At 46.3% G+C, this 17,017-nt stretch overlaps 1 protein-coding gene across 1 annotated transcript in view; it reads left to right on the forward strand.

Annotated features, from left to right (window-relative positions):
- The first annotated feature begins 438 nt into the window (after positions 1-438).
- Positions 439-17,017, forward strand: part of LOC109371962 (putative selection and upkeep of intraepithelial T-cells protein 1 homolog) — a 141,870-nt gene continuing 125,291 nt past the window's right edge. The window contains exon 1 of the mRNA XM_019624746.1: positions 439-475. The gene's annotated coding sequence lies outside the window, so the exon portion shown is untranslated. The remainder of the gene's footprint in view (positions 476-17,017) is intronic.

A 17,017-nucleotide genomic window follows, 5' to 3' on the forward strand; every position in this document is an offset into this window, starting at 1 on the left:
AAATGTTTATTCCCCACCTCCCAGACATGAAGGGGCAAGGAAAGGAAGTGACTATAAAAACCCAGAGAAAACTGGAGCTGGTGTTCTGGTCTTTGCAAGAGGAATGCAGCCTGGACCTGCCTGCAGCCTGGCAGGGAGAGCGCTAGGGAATAAACTACCCTCTATCTCCTTTTCCCTGCAACCTCCCTCCAGTGCCTTTCATGGGCCAAACTCAACCGGGAATCACAGGGCAAGGGAGTAGGGTGAATGCAATGCAGGGAGGCCAGCCTCTTGGAACAAGAGTAGAGTAGAGAAGGGTGGAACACGGATCTGCAAGAGCAAACAGAATATCCAGCAACAACACACATGTGAATGTGAGTGTACATGTCTCTGAGCTCTCTGTTCTATGCCAACAGCACATTGGTCTATCTGTTCTTGTGCTAGTACTACAGTGTGTTTCTTACCGTGGCTTTGTAGCATGTCGATATCTGGAAAGGTGAGTTCTTATCTCTTCATTTTTGTTTTTTAATGTTTAAAGTTCTTAGGTTAAGTGCGTTTGTATTCCTCCATGTACATTTTAGAGTAAGTGTATTGCGTTCTCAAAAAGTCAACTGGAATTTTCATTGGCTTCGTATTGAATGTTTATATTGATTTCAGAGAAGGGACATGTTTTTAATATTAAGTCAGCCTATCTATGAGCAGGAATATCTCTCTACTTATTCATATCATCTTCTATGTCATATATTAATGTTATACTCTTTTACTTAGCGGTCCATTGTATTCTTGCTTTAATTCTTAGATACTGTCTTTGTGGTTGCTACTACGAATGGTGCACATATTTAGTGAGTGCCTTCTATGTTGAGGCTCTGTGTTCGGTGCTAGTGATACAGAAATGAACATGGTCCCTGCTCTCATGGAGCTGACACTGCAAAGATAGACATCACACATGTAAACACACAAATAAACGACCACACATTGTGAAGAGTGTGCTGAAGCAAAAGCCCAGCTTTCCAGCCTGGCCCTCTGCCTACCTTATGTCATTTCTCAGTACTCTGTGTCACTGCTCTTACAAAGATCCTGACCAGATGTCAGGAAACCAGGATTCCCAGTCCCAGATCTGATTCTATCTGGCCCATTTGCTCATCTTTAGAGTGAAGGTTTGGACTAGACCATCTTATAGGACTCTTCCAGCACATCCTTCTTCCTCGGTCTCTTCTTTCCTTCCTTCTTCCATGATTGAGTGTGAAAGAAAGAACAGTGTTGTTTGGAGAAGAGAAACTGCTCTGTCTAGTTTTAGTGCTATGTGGGTAGTCAGGCCAAATGTCCACAGTAGGACATACTAATGTGACTTTTAGGAGAAGAATTATGCTTGAGATAGACAATTGAGAGATACACTCAAAGTCACGATGTGAATGAGACCACTTTTAAAAGACTGTATATATATATATATATATATATATATATATATATATATATAAAAGACTGTATAAAAAACTAAGAATAGAACCCGAGGACTGAGCCATTTACAGTAAAATTAGAGAGAGGAAAGATCTTTCAGAGGAAACCTGCCATAGGTTTATTTTTATAAGGCAAAGGTTTTTAATTTCCTAGGAAGGTACTTTGGAAGGAAGTTTAATTCATGAGTCATAATTAATCTTTTAAAATACTTTTTGTATTATCTCACTCTGGAATAAAATTCGTCAAATTGATCACTTTTTTTCTATTTCAAACGTATAACACAGACTTTTAATGATTTGTTAGGATATTGGAGCAGGCCACTTTATTGCTCATTGCCTCAGTTTCCCCATCTATAAAATGGGCACCATAAAGCTTATTTGATGAGGTTATGGTAAACATGAAATCCAATTCTAGGAAAGTAAGTAATTTCTATAGCGTTAGGAAACCCTATTATCATTCTTTATAATAATACCAAGGGTTAAATTTGTTTTCTGTCTCTGACCATTTTTTCCCCCATCTAGTGACTAACTTTTTTGTAAACTAATGTTCATTCCATTCTCACATATCTCTTCCTTCTGTCTCAAGTCCTCTGGGTTCCCCACGCCCAGCAGTTGGGAGATCAGAAAGACACCATCTGCTGATTAATAAACAGACATGTATTCATTTATAAGCTGATTAGACCAGGGTGTCTCTTGATGTCCCTATTCTGAATGTTCATACATTCCACCACATACTTATCTCAGGTCACACCCAGAGGCTCTGTGGCTGGGATGAATCACGTCTGAGCTGACCAATCTTCCCGGAATCGATGGGCTACAACATACGTGAGTTTAGCCAAAGTGGACACCTATTCAGAATAGGACTGGCTCCTGGTGGTCCCATCTTTACAGAGTCCACTTGGGGCTCTGATCAGCGAAGGCTAAGGATCATGGGTGGAACTTGTATAGAGCACCTTGTATGCTCAGCACTGTGTGTGTGTGTGTGTGTGTGTGTGTGTGATTTATTAGAATAAATCAAGTGACCTGGGTCCTAGCTCCTCAGAAAGGAAGAGGACAGCAGGGGATGATGGCAGCTTTGAGATTGAAACTTTAGGCATTTCATGGGCAGGTCATTATTTATCTAGGTCAGATTGGGATCCAGCAACCCACAACTTTCCCCAAATGAATTAATTCTCTGCCTAAAGATCCAAAAATGTCTCAAGTCCCTCTGAGCTTATTGACTTCCGCTGGCCCCCATCTCGCTCTGCAGCATGTTTATTTCTCTGGGAGTTGCAGGCTCTCATGTTCACAGGGCTTGGCCAGGGCCTTGGTCGGTCCCCCTCCAAGTGGAGATGAAGAGCTGCAGATTGATCTGGGCTCCACAGCCATCTTCCTTGCATTTTTTATCTCCCAGCTGGGTGTCCCAGAGACATTAATAGATGAAGAGGGGACTGTTTGCTTTTTTTTTTTTAAGAGATGTTAAAGAAACAGAATGAAGCAGAAAGCCAAGAGAAGTCAGTTGTCCCATAGCCCAAATGTTTATACGAGCAAAAAATCCTATTGTGAGAAGGGCCCCCTGCACTGATCAATTTGCATGGCCTTCCATTTTCCGGAAGGGATGCTCAGGCCCTCCAATTTAGAAGCACTTGTCCGAAGTCTTATAGAAAGTCAGTGATACCACTGAGATTAAAATCCATGTGTTCCTTTCCCCAGTCTGAGTCTCACCTTACATTGCAGGGAGGTCGTAGACAGCCTAAAAAGGACAAGTGGCCGAGAATGGCCTGGCATGCACTTGGGCAGTCCAGGACAGAGCCTGGCAGCCATGATCATCTCTTCAGAGCCTGCACGTCACTCACTGAGCGCTCAGGCCAGTCCTCCCTTACTTTCTGTTTTAGTCTCTTCTCCTGGAAAGCTGGTCTTACCAGAAGTACCACCATCAACATAAGAGGGCTGATCTGGGGTGGCAACTAGGGGCTGTGTCTGTTGGTACATCTAACCTCTGCAGGCCGGCTCTAAGCTGCACACCCACCACTAAAAGCAGGGTCTGAAAGCCAGTGGGTTGTGAGTGGATACTGGTATTGTGGATGGAAGCTGGATTTCAGAGTCAGATCTAAATTCAGAACACAATTCTACCAATAGTTAGTTGTACCAGCTTACACAAGCTACTTTCTGAGCCTCAGTTTCTGAATTTGATTTTCACACCAACCCATGTGAAGAAGGCATATTAAAAAACTAAGAATCAGAGAGGTGGAATGGTTGCCCCAATCTAATACTAATCAAATGAGGGGTAGGTCATGGTGGATTTGGCCATCATTCCATGCCAGGCATTTTATGTTAATCCTCATGCCAGCTCTGCGAAGGAGGTGCCAGGCTGTCCCATTTTATGGGTGAGGAAACTGAGGCTTGAAGAGAGTGGGCACTTTTTTCTTCATGTATGTCATGAGGTAGGCCAGGAAATCCTTCCCACTTTACAGGGGAGAAGTTGAGGTATAGACAGGAAGATGAACAATGTGCCTGGGGTCACCCAAGAGGGAGTTGGTGGAGGAGTTGGGTCTGAGTCCAGCTCTCCTGGCTCTCTGCTCAGGGTTCTCTTACCGCCTACACTCGCTGGGCTCTGCCAAGCCCTGCGGAGGGCATTCTGCCCTGGAGTGGTGCTCTCCCAGGCCAGCCTTGCCCGTCTTGCCAGGGAAGCACTACCCTTATCCCCTGCCAGACAAGCCTTGTTGCCCAACTCATGGGAAGGAGCCAAGCTGGAAGCCTTTGGTGGGCATCCAAGTCGAGCTGCTCTTTTCTTTGCCGAGTTTAGCACACAGCATGGCTTCATCATTCAATTATGTCCTGCCAGACAGGCCTCAGCTGCTGGCCAGCAGGGCATTTTGCGGCCAGAGAGAGCTTGGTGTTAATTGGGCCCAGTCGACATAAATCCTGGCTCTTGTTAAGAGGATGTCCAGCCATTCTCTGGCAGGAAAGGGGTGAGAGGTAGGGAAGGGTGGCAGAGTAGGAACCTCCCATTGGAAGTGGTTGAGTCCTGCAAGGGTCAAGTGACCTTAGCAAGTGTCTGATCTCTCTGGCCATCTGAAGAGTAAAGAGGCTGCATCCAATGATCTCTGATAGTTCATGCCAAACTATAGCACTTCCTGTTGTGTGTGTGCGCGTGTGCGCGCGCGCGCGTGTGTGTGTGTGTGTGTGTGTGTGTGTGTGTGTGTGTGATGTTTTTCTTTTCGGCTTGAAGAACCATCAGGGATAAATCTGATTATATCCTGTTGTGTGGTGGGCTGAGTGTCTGTCACCAGACTTGGGGAGGTAAGAGAAAGTCCTCCCCATGAACAAATGATTTCCCAAGGGCTGCTTTGATGTATAGAACCTTTGTAGCAGAAGGCTTAGATTCCCCTTGGAACAGAGCAAGGTCCTCTAGGAGGGGAGGGCTTCCCACCTAAGCTGGGTCACTTATTGACAGGTGGGTAGGAGGTAGCATTTCAGAGTCTGTCCTAAGAGCAGACTTCAGCTGGAATCAATGGTCAGCTGTGCTGAGATGAATTTGAAAAATGTTGGGTCAGTTTGAAGACAAATTATACCAACCTTACAGCTTCTGACTTTGCCGGGCATGCATGCATTCATTAGGACATGTCCTCTCATTCTCAACGTTTATGAAGCATTAGCCATGTGCTGAACAATGTGCTTCGCACTAGGAATATCAACGAATCTGACTCCATCGTTGCCATACCCAACATCATGGTCTACAGAGAAGAACGCACATTGGAAAAGTTAAAGACACTATCTTGTGACAATATCATGTGATAAAACCTTTACCAAAGATATGTGCAAGACTCTGTGAATATAGAGAAGTTAGGGGCTCTGACTTGGGCAGGGGGTGGTGAGTGAAGGGGGCAGACAGGTTTCTCAGAGAAGGTAGCATCAGCAGTGCCTTGGAGAATGAGTTGGAAGTCCTGGAGAGGACAGTTAGAGTAAAGGAGAGATCAAGAGCAAGGGCTGAACAGAAATACAAAGGGATGCTTTGGTCAGAGAACAGCAGAGTTTTAGGTAGTTTGAGGGAGGGTGCTTGGGGGGAGGGTGGGATAAAGGCCAAAGCTGAGAATGAGGCTTGGTTGACTCAAATGATGTCCTAGCTGGGGGGACTTTAGTTGTTCCAATGGTTGTTCCCAACCCTGCCTGTGCATCAGAAACATCTGGAGAGATTTTATGAAATGCTAATGGTCCCCACCCCTGAGATCCTCATTTAGCTGGTCTGGTGGGGGTCAGAAATCTGTATTTTTAAACCAGTTCCCTAGGTAATTCTGAGGTAGCTCTCTAACAGCCTAACATTTCTTAAAAATGTAAAATGCTGATAAATACAATGGAGACAAATAAAGCAGGAGAGGGAGACAAAGAATACTGAGGAAGGAGGGTGGTACAATTTTAAATAGTGTGGTCAGGAAAGAGAAGACCTGAAGGAGTGAAGGAGGGAGCCATAGGGAAATCTGGAGAAAGACCACTTCAGGTGGAGAAGGCAGCAGGTGCAAAGGCCCTGAGGCAGGGCTGACTATGTCTTGAAGTCTGAACAAGTTGGCCAGTGCTGCTGGAACATACTGGATTGTCGGAAAAGTCATGACGTATTTTATTTTTTTGTTGCAAAATGCATCATGACTTTTCCGACAACCCAATAGATGAGGTCAGAGAGGCAATGGGGTAGGTGGGTTGTAGGGTTTATATCCTTGCCTTTCTGAACCCTTGACTTAGTCCAGCTTACCCACCATTTAGTGAGGAAACAGGCCTGGAGGAGGGACACTTTAATACATAAATCTTTGTTCTCTTTTGCACAGGAATCTGAATGAGGCTGTGTGGTTGGATGGCGTAAAGGAGTGTAGAGGTGAGCAGAATAGAGGTGCTGTTTCCCCAAGGATCCCAACCTGGAGGGAGAGGCCCAGGCTCATGCAGTCCTTTCCAATAGAAGGCAGGCTGCAATCCATGGTACTATCCTGATTCCAACTATAACAGCAATAGCAGGCACTGTTTCAGGAGGTCGTGGAGAGAGGTGTGCATGTGATTGAGCAGACTGTAACTGAGTAGCATCTTGAACGGTGGGTAGGACTTCATTAGGCACAGCAGGAAGCACTTGCCTGACAGAAATAGAGCAAGTGCATGGCTGAGATGGAGCTGGAATGGATGTCTGTGGTTTGGGGGAGACAGAGGGAGAATGTGGGGTCAGCAAGTCCTGAGTTTCAAGTCGGACTCACCCTTGAAATTTGAGACCAATGGGGAGGGGGGGGGCGCACGTGACTTAACCTCTTTGAGTCTCTCTGGACTCATTTTTCTCATCTTTTCCAAGGGGTTAATTTCTCCTCTAAATATTATCTATGAACACTAATAAAGTAACACATGTGGATGTGTCTACCAGCCCAGGGCTTGGTGTGGAAATGGAGTATGTACTCAGAAAGTGGGTCTCACACCATCCCTGTTGATGGGTAGAGCCCTTCTTATGCAGCACCAGGCTGTTTCCATCAACTGCAGAAAGAGGAAGGAGCCAAGTGGTAAGGGCAAGAAAGAACAATTTGGTCTGTTTTCCTCTTCACATACAGCACCACTTGCTGGCTTTATGGAAGCCATTATGGGCATGGTGGCATCCAACAGTCTTCTACAATGATTCACACTGATCATCCCATTGGCCATTGTGCTTCGTATCTCAACTACACACTGCAGGTGACATCCTCATTATTGCCCCTTTTCATGGGGTGGGGGCATGTGGAGGGGGCAGTAACATCAGTGAAGGAGCCAGGGCTTCTCTGTGCATATTTTTCTTTCCACCGTGCTGACCTCCATGGCCAGGCCAAGGACATGCAGACCTTTGAGGAACCTAGCCTACCAAGAGGAGCTGTGCGCTGCTGAGCAGGTTGGGGAGCAGGGGATTCTCCCTCTACTTTCATGTGAAGGGGTCCTAGGTGACAGTGGTCGTTTGGCCCTGTCCCCTCTGCCCTGCAGAAATCTCAGCTTGGCCATGCCCCAGGGCTACCCTCTAGGCTCAGCCTGGAGTAGACCCTTTCTAACTTGATTTTTATCCTCTTGATCATTCTTTCTTTCTTTAAGCCTCTCCTTAGGTCTCTTAGGCACCATTCCCCAATGCTGTACCCTCAGCACTGGGGGTAGGGAGGTAAGTCAAGTCAGAAGACCTAGTGACTTCCCTGGACATGCTCACCACTGGGGGAGGGACAGAAAGGGACACCTATAACCTGGCTGTGCTGAAGGACCTGAGGAGGATACAAAGCCCTGGGAGGTGCATGGAGCAAGAGATGACCTTTAGCCCAGGAAACAAAATGTTCCCTCTCTGTCAGAATAGTCATTCATTCATTCATTCATTCATTCATTCATTCATTCACTCAACCTGGGCCCTGGGGAGGCAGGGATGATTCAGACCATTTCTGAAAACCTTGGAACTGGCGTGTGCATGCGCGCGCGCGTGCGTGCGTGCGTGCATGTGTGTTTGAGTTGGGGGAAAGTGGGGAGAGGCAGGCTCACATTGGACTCTGAAATAACCATTAAAAAAAGAGTGGCAGGGAACTGCGGGGCGGGGGCCGCTATTTCTGGGGGAGGAGGTCTAGAGTGGAGGCAGGAGGTGGCTCCCTGAAGGAGGGGGCGGTTCACTTAGGCCTTGTAAAAAACCTTTAACTACTTGGAGATACAAAGCTAGGATCAAGGTGTCCTGGGATACTTCTTATTTAAACTGTCTGATTCTTATTTGAACTGAAATATCAATTTTGAGATAACCTTTGTACTCATTTTTATGTGTAGTCTTCTCACTAAAGGTTATGTGTCCTCACAAACCTTCTATTCTTTGATGGCTCTGATCAAACTTTTCAGAGAGATAAATAAATCAGATAAGAATAGGCCATTTTTTCAGACCACATGTCTTGATTTCTGGTTCAGAAATATCATCTCTGTGCTCATACCCACATAGCTGAGGTCTAGCTTGATCTTTTTTTTTAATCTTTATTAAATGTATTGGGGTGACATTGGTTAGTAAAATTATATAGGCTTCACGTGTACAATTCTATAATACATCATCTCTATATATTACATTGTGTGTTCACCACCCAGAGTCAGTTTGACCTTTTAACTCAAACAAAATGTGCCCTTAGGAAAGATTCTGTCCTCAGTCACCCCTCCTGTAGTGGAGTGGGGGTGGTGGCAGGGTGAAGGATAAGAAAAGATGAGAGGTCCCAGGTCCCCTCACTAGGTGAAAGGATGGGGTGGCCTTAGCATTCTCAGTTTGAAATGACCTGGCCCCAGTAAAGGAAGTTCAAGGATCAGGAAGGTTTGGCAATATTAGTGGTTAAGACAAAGGACTTTGATTCAGCTGTAGTTGGGTTTGATCCTTTGCTCAGATATATGTGTCTTGGGGCAAGTCAATTAGCTAACATACCTGTGCCTTGTGCATTTTCTGTAGGACTACTGAGGCATTATATAAGATAATGTGAAACACTCAGCCTTGTCTTTGGCACTTAGTAAGGACTTGTGGAAAGGTGGCTGATGAAGTAGGAGTCATAATTATAGTGCTGGCAGCCTGCTGTGAATATGACTTTGAGGACCAGACCGCCACAGCCCTGAGATCCTGTTACCAGCAGGACAGTCACCCAGGCTTCTCTCACCGCTTCCAGTTCACACACCTGAGCAGGTGCAATCAGAAGCCAGAAGCCGAAACGCTCAAAAAGCATGAGAAATAAGAATGAAGATGACGTCTTCACAGGTTACCACTGTGAGAATGTGAGAGCCCCCAGCCCCCTCCCCCACAAAGCCATCTTTGGTCACATACTTCAGAAGAGACCCAGAGTCTGCCTCCCGCCCAGGGGCCCTGCCCCTTGAAAAGGCCCCTTCTTCTCATCTTCATTCTGCTGGCTCTATCCATTACCCCTGAATGGAAATGGAAGCTTAATTTTTCTTGAAGTCCTTAACACTCTGGGCTCTTGACAGGAAACACAGCTCAGCTTTAATTAGCCACAGCAAGCTCTCTGCATGAGCTTCTAGCACAGCCGGGCACTTCAAAGATAAAGGCTTCTCCATTCTCTCTAATCATAGCTATTAATGAACCAATTAAGGCTTTCTCTGGGGCTGAGGCAAGCAGCTCTCTTAGTACCTCGGGCACCAGACTCTGGCCTGACTGCCTGCCCAGAAGCTTGAGAATGACTGGGGTTGGGAGCCTCAGCTCTGCAGCTTATCTGCTGTGAGCTGCAGGACAGAGCCAATGTCCTCCTGAGCCACTGTCCACAACAGGGGAGGGTAACACTGTTTCTCCTAAGGAGCAATTATTATAATAAGTAGGACTAATTCCAGGTCAGGGGTTCTCAAAGTTCAGCATGCTTCAGAATCACCAGGAGGCCTTATTCAAACTCTTGACTGGGCTCCACTCTGAGTTTCTGACTCAGTTGGTCTGGGAGGGGTGGCATGCAAACCTTTGCATTTCTAACTTGTTCCCAGGTGCTGCTGCTGCTGCTGCTGGTTTGGGACCACATTTTGAGAAGCACCCCTCTAGACAAGTGTGAGATATTGCTTGAGGATTTTGATTGCACTCCCATCTACAAGTGTCCCCCCGACCCCCTTCCTTCACCTGTGTCCCATTTGACAGTTTCCAGGAACTTTCCATCTGGGCATCAACACTGGGACACAGCAGTGTTTGTTACCATGCTTTGGCCCGCCAGTATAGAGCCCTCCAGGTGCGCTCAGTCCTGGGCAGAATTCAGCAGGACCACTTCTTTGCCTAATCTTGGTACTAAGATTCCAGGTCCTGGTGTTGGTATCTTGTCTCCAGCATCTCCTTTGGGCATGGAAATGGGTCGGGACTTCCCGATTCCAGGGCTGGCAGGGAGCATGGGGTCTTCAGTCTTCTTGTCAGATGTTAGAGAGATGGGATGTGCAGACAGGAAGACAATTCAGGGTGGGGAACATGAGCAAAGCGGCGGTGGTAGGATAATGCATGTGGTTTATGGGGGTGCTGCTGAGTCCTCCGCTGATGGCCTAACTAAAGTCTTACTAAAAGCCCTCGTGCTGCATTTTGCCTGTGTCCTCTGGCAACAGATGTATTCATTTCATCTCCTGCCTCCTTCCTGCAATGCCTGATGACATGATTAGAGTCATTCTCTGCTTCCGGCTTTAAAGATAGACTTTTGTGGTCAAAGAAGATGTTAACGGTTCAGGTACTTAGGAAATTGGGTTTCAGCTGGGGCTGTTGCCTCCCTGTCACTCCTCATCCCACTCACCCCCATTGCATATGCCATCTTCCTACCCCTCTCATTCATGTCTAAGTCAGCCTTCACGGCCCACCCTAATTTCCTCAGAGAGCTTGTTTCTGAGCACTCCTGCTTTGGCGATCTTTGTGTTATAGATAGCATACCCCAAAGTGTGTGCCCAGGTGCTCTGAGGGGTGCCAGCAGCTCTAGTGTGACTGAGGTGTCCCTCGAGGGCTGCTGGACTAAATAAGTCAGGAATCTTCCTGGCAGGACCTCTCAGAGCCTTGAATGTACTACTGTGGCTTCGGAGACAGAAGAGGAGTGCTTGCAAGCAGCATTTCCCAAACTTATTATTTACCACGAAGTGTATACTTTTTTCCACAGAGGATCTTGCTTTGATATGAAGGATCTAAATAACCTTCTGGGTCCAGCAGACTGGGGTTCCAATGTTCGAACTTCCACTTCTTCAAGCCTCTGTAAAATGGAGATAGTGGTCCTTATCTTGGAGAGCTGTTGGAAGGTTTCAGTGAGATGACATATGAGAGGTGCTCAGCTCGGGGCGAGGTGTACAGTAGGGGCTCAGTGAAGGTGTATTTCCTCCTCTCCCTTTTGCCTTTTCTGGTGGAAGCTTACAATCTGAGTAAAAAATGCACTGTGCCAAACAGAGTGTGCTGCAAAAATACAACAGGTCCTTGAATAATGTCATTCAACGTTGTTTCGATAATGTTGTTTCAACGTTAAGAAAAAAAAATTGATAATAAAATAAAGAATTGATTCGTGGCCTGGGGCCACTGTCTGTGTAGAGTTGGCACTTTCTCCCCATGTCTGCCTGGCTTCTTTTGGGGACCCCAGTATCCTCCCACATTCCAAAGATGTACACATCGGGTGAATTGGCATGTCTAAATTGTCCCAGTCTGAGTGTGTGTGTGTGTGTGTGTGTGTGTGTGTGTGTGTGTCCCTACAATGGAGTGGAGTTCTGTCCACTGTGGGTTGCTGCCTTGTGCCCTGAGCTGCTGTGATAGGTTTTGGCCACCCTCGATCCTGAACTGGAGTAAATGGTTTAGAAAGAATTATGTTACTTGTTTTTATTAATTTTTCTTAAATGTATGGATAGCTCACACTTATTTCGGTGTTTAATATCGGAAGTGTTTTGGGACTTAATTTAGAAGTTTGGTGATGTTTTTGTGACCATAAATATGCCGTAAGAATGTAACTCTTGTTAGCCTGTGGTAAAGTTGGCTTCATTATACATCATCATTTTGCTTCAAGTTGCAGTTTCTAAGAACCTATTGAAGATGTTAAGTGAGGACGTATGGACTTGGTCCTATGAGGGTGATGCCACACACACATACACAGGGTTGGAGGAGGAGAGCTCAGAAGGAACCAGGCCATCCAAGCAGGCTTCCTGGAGGAAGCGTGTCCTTGCTCGGTCAGGTCCTGAAGCTATAGATCTCCAGCAAAAACCTAGGGCGGGGATGTGTAGTGGGGAGGCTTTGAGGCCTGCAGCTCTCGGTGAGCAAGCTACAACAGGAATCCTTCCCTTTATTTTCTTTTTCCACCCTGGAGGCCCATTTCCCCATCAAATCCAGCCAGCGCAGCACTTGCCTTCCCCTCCCACGGTCTGAACTTGGCCAACATTTCAAGTTCCAGAGGTGTGAGCCTCCAAGTGGGGCCCTCCTGGCTTGTGGAAATTCACTGGGCCCACAGACGCCTGCTGTACTGATGCCTTGGGAAGCTCAGTGCAAACAGGCCACCAGGATCTGGGCCCAGGTGCTGACCTGGGTCCTACCTACCCCAACCCTGGCCATTGGGGGTGAGGGAGAAATGGAGAGGGGTATGATCAAGGTTGGGGAGGAAGCCGTGCCAGAGATTCTCCCCCAGAGTCTTTATCACCTTTGCCCCTTGCCCCCACCCCCAACCAACCATTTTATTGGGTTGTTGGAAAAGCCATGACGTATTTTTTTCTGTTTTTTGTTGCAAAAATGCGTCATGACTTTTCCGATAACCCAATAGAAGACTCCACTTTGAACCAGGCACATTTTCTCCTTAATTCATTTAATCTCCTAAACTATCATTATATTTCCCATTTTACTGATGAGAAACAGAGTCAGCTTTAAACTAAGCCTGTTTGGTCCAAAGTCTAAGCGCTTCCCGCTAGTGCTGCGGAGCCATTTATTTCCCGTTGTATCGTTCCTGTTTTGCCTGGCATGTCCCACCTCCAGAAAGCCTTTGAGTGGTCACCCAAGGCCATGCTTACCTCCTCTTCTCCTGAGTGCATACTGGAACCAGAATGCACATCTCCCATTAACCCCTATTTCCAGGAAGGAAAGGACGGTGATGATGTTCTACACTGTACCCCTGGTACTTGGCATAGCACGTACATTAATCTCTGTTGGGAGAAGGGATGAAGTATAATTTTTAAGATTACATGGACATCCCAGGTGCTTTGTATCCCCTGTCAGTATTGAGTTGCTCAGTGTCTTCTAATGCCTCCGTAATTCTTCACCCTTCCTTACACCACACAGGGCTGGACTCACAGATACTCTCTGACTCAGCTTCCCAAGATGTCATCTTTTTTATCTTCCTGAAATCAGTTTGCTTCCTAGATTTCAGCAGGACCCCCAAATATTCATGAGCGGTCCCCTGTGGCTGGTCACCCTCAGGAGAGGGGCCCGGTATGATCAGGCTCCAGTTCTCTTCTTCCACACATGCTGCGGTCTAGCACGCCTGCCTCAGTCCTGGAGCCTGTCCCACTACCCACCAAAATGCTCTTCAATGATTAGCAAAGGTGCCAGGGAAATTATAAAAACCATGTGACAGGTAAATGGCTGTTCCTGCAACTTTCTTAGGTTTCAAAGGGAGGACGGCTTGTTCCAGCGTGTGGGCTGGGAATTCAGGCTTTGCAAGCACTTTCCAGAATGCAACGAGGCACAGCAGACCCTTGTAGGATTCTGCTTTTCCTTCAGTGGAGTCTGACTGGGCCTCTGGGCCCGGAGGACTGAGACTGATCGTGAAATGAGCTCCATCCAAACACTGCAGCTTTGTTCCCCTACATGAAGAGCAGACAGGCAAATGTGTTCCGAAGAGAAAGGCAGCAAAGTAAACAGGTTGGAGGGTTCCAAAGCTGGAAAACATCTTAGGTCACTAAGTCCAATCGTTTTACTTTCTGGACAGGGAAACTGAGACCTGGAGGAAGGTGTTTGCTTAGATAGAGTCAAATAGCATCTTGGACACTGAGTTGAGCCTTGGCTAGAGTGAACACATCAGTTATCACTCTAAAATCTTGGAAAAATAAAAGATGTCCAAGAGGAAAAATAAAAGATGTCCAAGAGGAATTTTGTCCAGAAGCTTCTTTGTATTGGCTGCTAAAAAATATAACAGGTACATGGGATTGGGCTGTGGGTAAGGCTGGTGAGGTGTATATGGTCAGTGAAGGCTGGTTGGGACCTATAGCCAGACATTTGTCTACCAGCCTCTGGCCACCTGGCTCTGTCTCCCAGGTATCTTGATGCCCATAGAACTCATAGACAGACTACCTCCTAGAACAGAGCTCAACCTGGGCACCAAGTTGCCTTTGGTATGGGGAGAGGAGAATCTACTGATGCTAAATATCAGCTATTTCAACAGGATCCCATGAAATACCTATGAAAACATTTTCCACAGCTCAGTACTAGAACTTCTACAGGTGGTCCTTAAATAAAGAATATATGGAGCGACTCTTATGTGCTAGCACCTTCAATATCTCCCTATTGCCTATAAGAAATAGAGATTAAGCCCAAGATCTTTATGTACTTATCTGCTTGATCTCTCACTTGTTATCTCTGAAAACTCATTAGTACATGCCATTCACGGCCATCATGCTGAAAACATCATTCACGTTTTTTGCCTCTGAATCCTTTTTAAAAATTGCCTGGAATGTTCTTTTCTCTTTCTCTATCTGCAGGACTCATCATCCTTCTCAACAACCCAATAGCCCAGAGAAGTGCCACCTTGTCTGTTAGGTCTTCCTTCTCCCAATCCCTAGGCAGTTGCACACCAAAATGTATCCCAAACCTGACTTCACCATCTGCACTACGGTAGGTCCAAGCCATTGTCATCTCTTGCCTGGTCTGCTCCAGCAGACCCCTAACTGTTCTCCCTGCTTTCTCATTTGCATCTTCCCCATTATAAGACATTCTCTATGCAGCCGCCAGGGTGATCTTTTGTACGTCACAAATTAGATCCTATCACTTCTGTGCTTAAAACCTTCAAATGGCTTCACATTGCAAGCCTTGTTGTGGTTTACATCATCTCCCCTGCCTGTCTCTCTATTGTCACCTCATACACTCCTTGCCTTCTTTTCCATGTTCCAGCCACAGTGGCCACTTTCTTATTCCTTGAACAAACCAAACTTATTCAGGGACTTTTAACTTCATGTGTTTCTGAAAGGATCCCCTCCCCTTGTCCCCCAGATCCTCCTTTGGTTGGTGCTTTTCATAATTTAGATCTTTTCATAATATCACTTCTTGGAGACGTTTCCCCTGACCATTCTATCTAAAGTAGTCTCCATTATATCCCAAGTTTTATTGTATTTGCAGCAAGCATCTCACTATCAAGTGATTTATTTGCTTCCATGTTTATTTTTTCCATGTCTCCAGCTGCTTTACAAGCTCAACGATAGCAGAGATGTCACCTATTTTTATTGATGTATCCCCAGGGTATAAAGCAGTCCAGGGTCTGATGGGTACTTAATGAATAAACATCTGTGAATGACTGCCTTAAGTGGTGCCCCAGCATACAAAGTCCTATGAAAGACGGAGATCTTTGTGGGCTTTCTATAGGAAGGGAAACATGGATGAGCCATGAAAAGATGGCAGGATTTGTGTACAGAGAGAAAATCAGAGATGGTATCCCAGAAAGTAGCCTCAGCCAGGAGCATATGCTGAGTGGATGGAAAGAGAGGGGTACAGGAGAGAGAATGTCTAGAGCAGGGAGGCTGAGTCCTGAGCAGAGAAGGAGACAAGATTAGCTCTGTACCTCGGCAAGAGGCTGAGGAGGGGACACTGGGGTAAGAAGTGAGGCAGACACTGGAGGCTCTTGCAGGCCAGAGAGAAGAGCCCTTTTTCCTCACTCACCTTTGCACTATTTCCAAAGCCATGCCTTGCAGCCTTCCTTTGCATGCACACAGTTTTATTTCTGATTGAAAAGGTAGACAGGAGCCACAGGAACTTAGGGCGTCACATAATATCCTCATTGGCAAATAGAAGTGAGGCTCACTCCTGCTGGGGCCGAGCAGTGTCCGTGCCAATACCAATACAGAATCTCAGAGAAGCTGGGGTAGAATTTGCCGGGATGGGTGGGAATAGCAAGTTATATAGAGTCTTTGCCAGCAAATGGGCTCAAATGGAATCCAGCCACAAAATCTTTGAATCTCAAACTCACAGAACACACTGCCCTATGGGCTCACAGAGTCTATCCAGTCCAACCGCTAATGCCCTTTAGTCTCCTGTTCGAAAGGATATCAGTCACTCTTTGCACACCTCCAGTGATGGAGAGCTCCTCACTCACATCCCTGGAAAGCTCTGCCTCTCTGAAGGCCTTCTTCATGTTGAGATGGATCCAGTCTCCCTGACTGGACTCACTGTGACTCCGGGGCTTCCCACTCTGCCCCCAGGAGGCATAGTGGACACACGCAGCAGTCATCACACCCCCAAGGCCTTCTCGCCAGACCCCATACTCTCGGCCCTTCCACCCTCTCTCCTCAGTGTGGCTTCAGTCCCCTCCCCACTTTAGGGACCTCCTCTCGGCTTGTCCCCAGTTTGTTGCACTCTGTTTCCATTGCTTTGGGAAAAGTCTCTACAGGAGGGTGCCAGGTACCCTGGGAGTCCATTTCACACACTTTTAACTCCTACTTCAAGACCATATGGCAACGCTGGTGGGAATTTAAAATGGTGCAGCTGCTGTGGAAAACAGTATGGTTGTGGTTCCTCAAAAAGTTAAACGTAGAATTAGTATATAATCCAGCAATTCCACTTGTCAGGATATACCGAAAAGAACTGAAAGCCCAGACTTGAACACTTGTATATCAATACTCATTGCAGTCATATTCACACTAGCCAAAAGGTGAAAGAAACCCAAATATCCATCAACAGATAATGGAGACACAGAATATGATATGTACATATGATAGGATATTATTCAGCCTTGAAAAGGGACATAATTCTGACACATGCTACAACATGACAAACCTTGAAAATAGTATGCTAAGTGAAATAAGTCAGACACAAAAAGGAAAATATTGTATTATTCCACTTGTGTGAGGCACCTAGAATAGGCATAGAGACAGAAAATAGGATAAGTGGTTACCAAGGTTTGAGGAGAGGGAGAAAGAGGCAGTTATTCTTTACT

Source organism: Hipposideros armiger, unplaced genomic scaffold, assembly GCF_001890085.2.
Source record: "Hipposideros armiger isolate ML-2016 unplaced genomic scaffold, ASM189008v1 scaffold_605, whole genome shotgun sequence".
Lineage (NCBI taxonomy): Eukaryota > Metazoa > Chordata > Mammalia > Chiroptera > Hipposideridae > Hipposideros > Hipposideros armiger.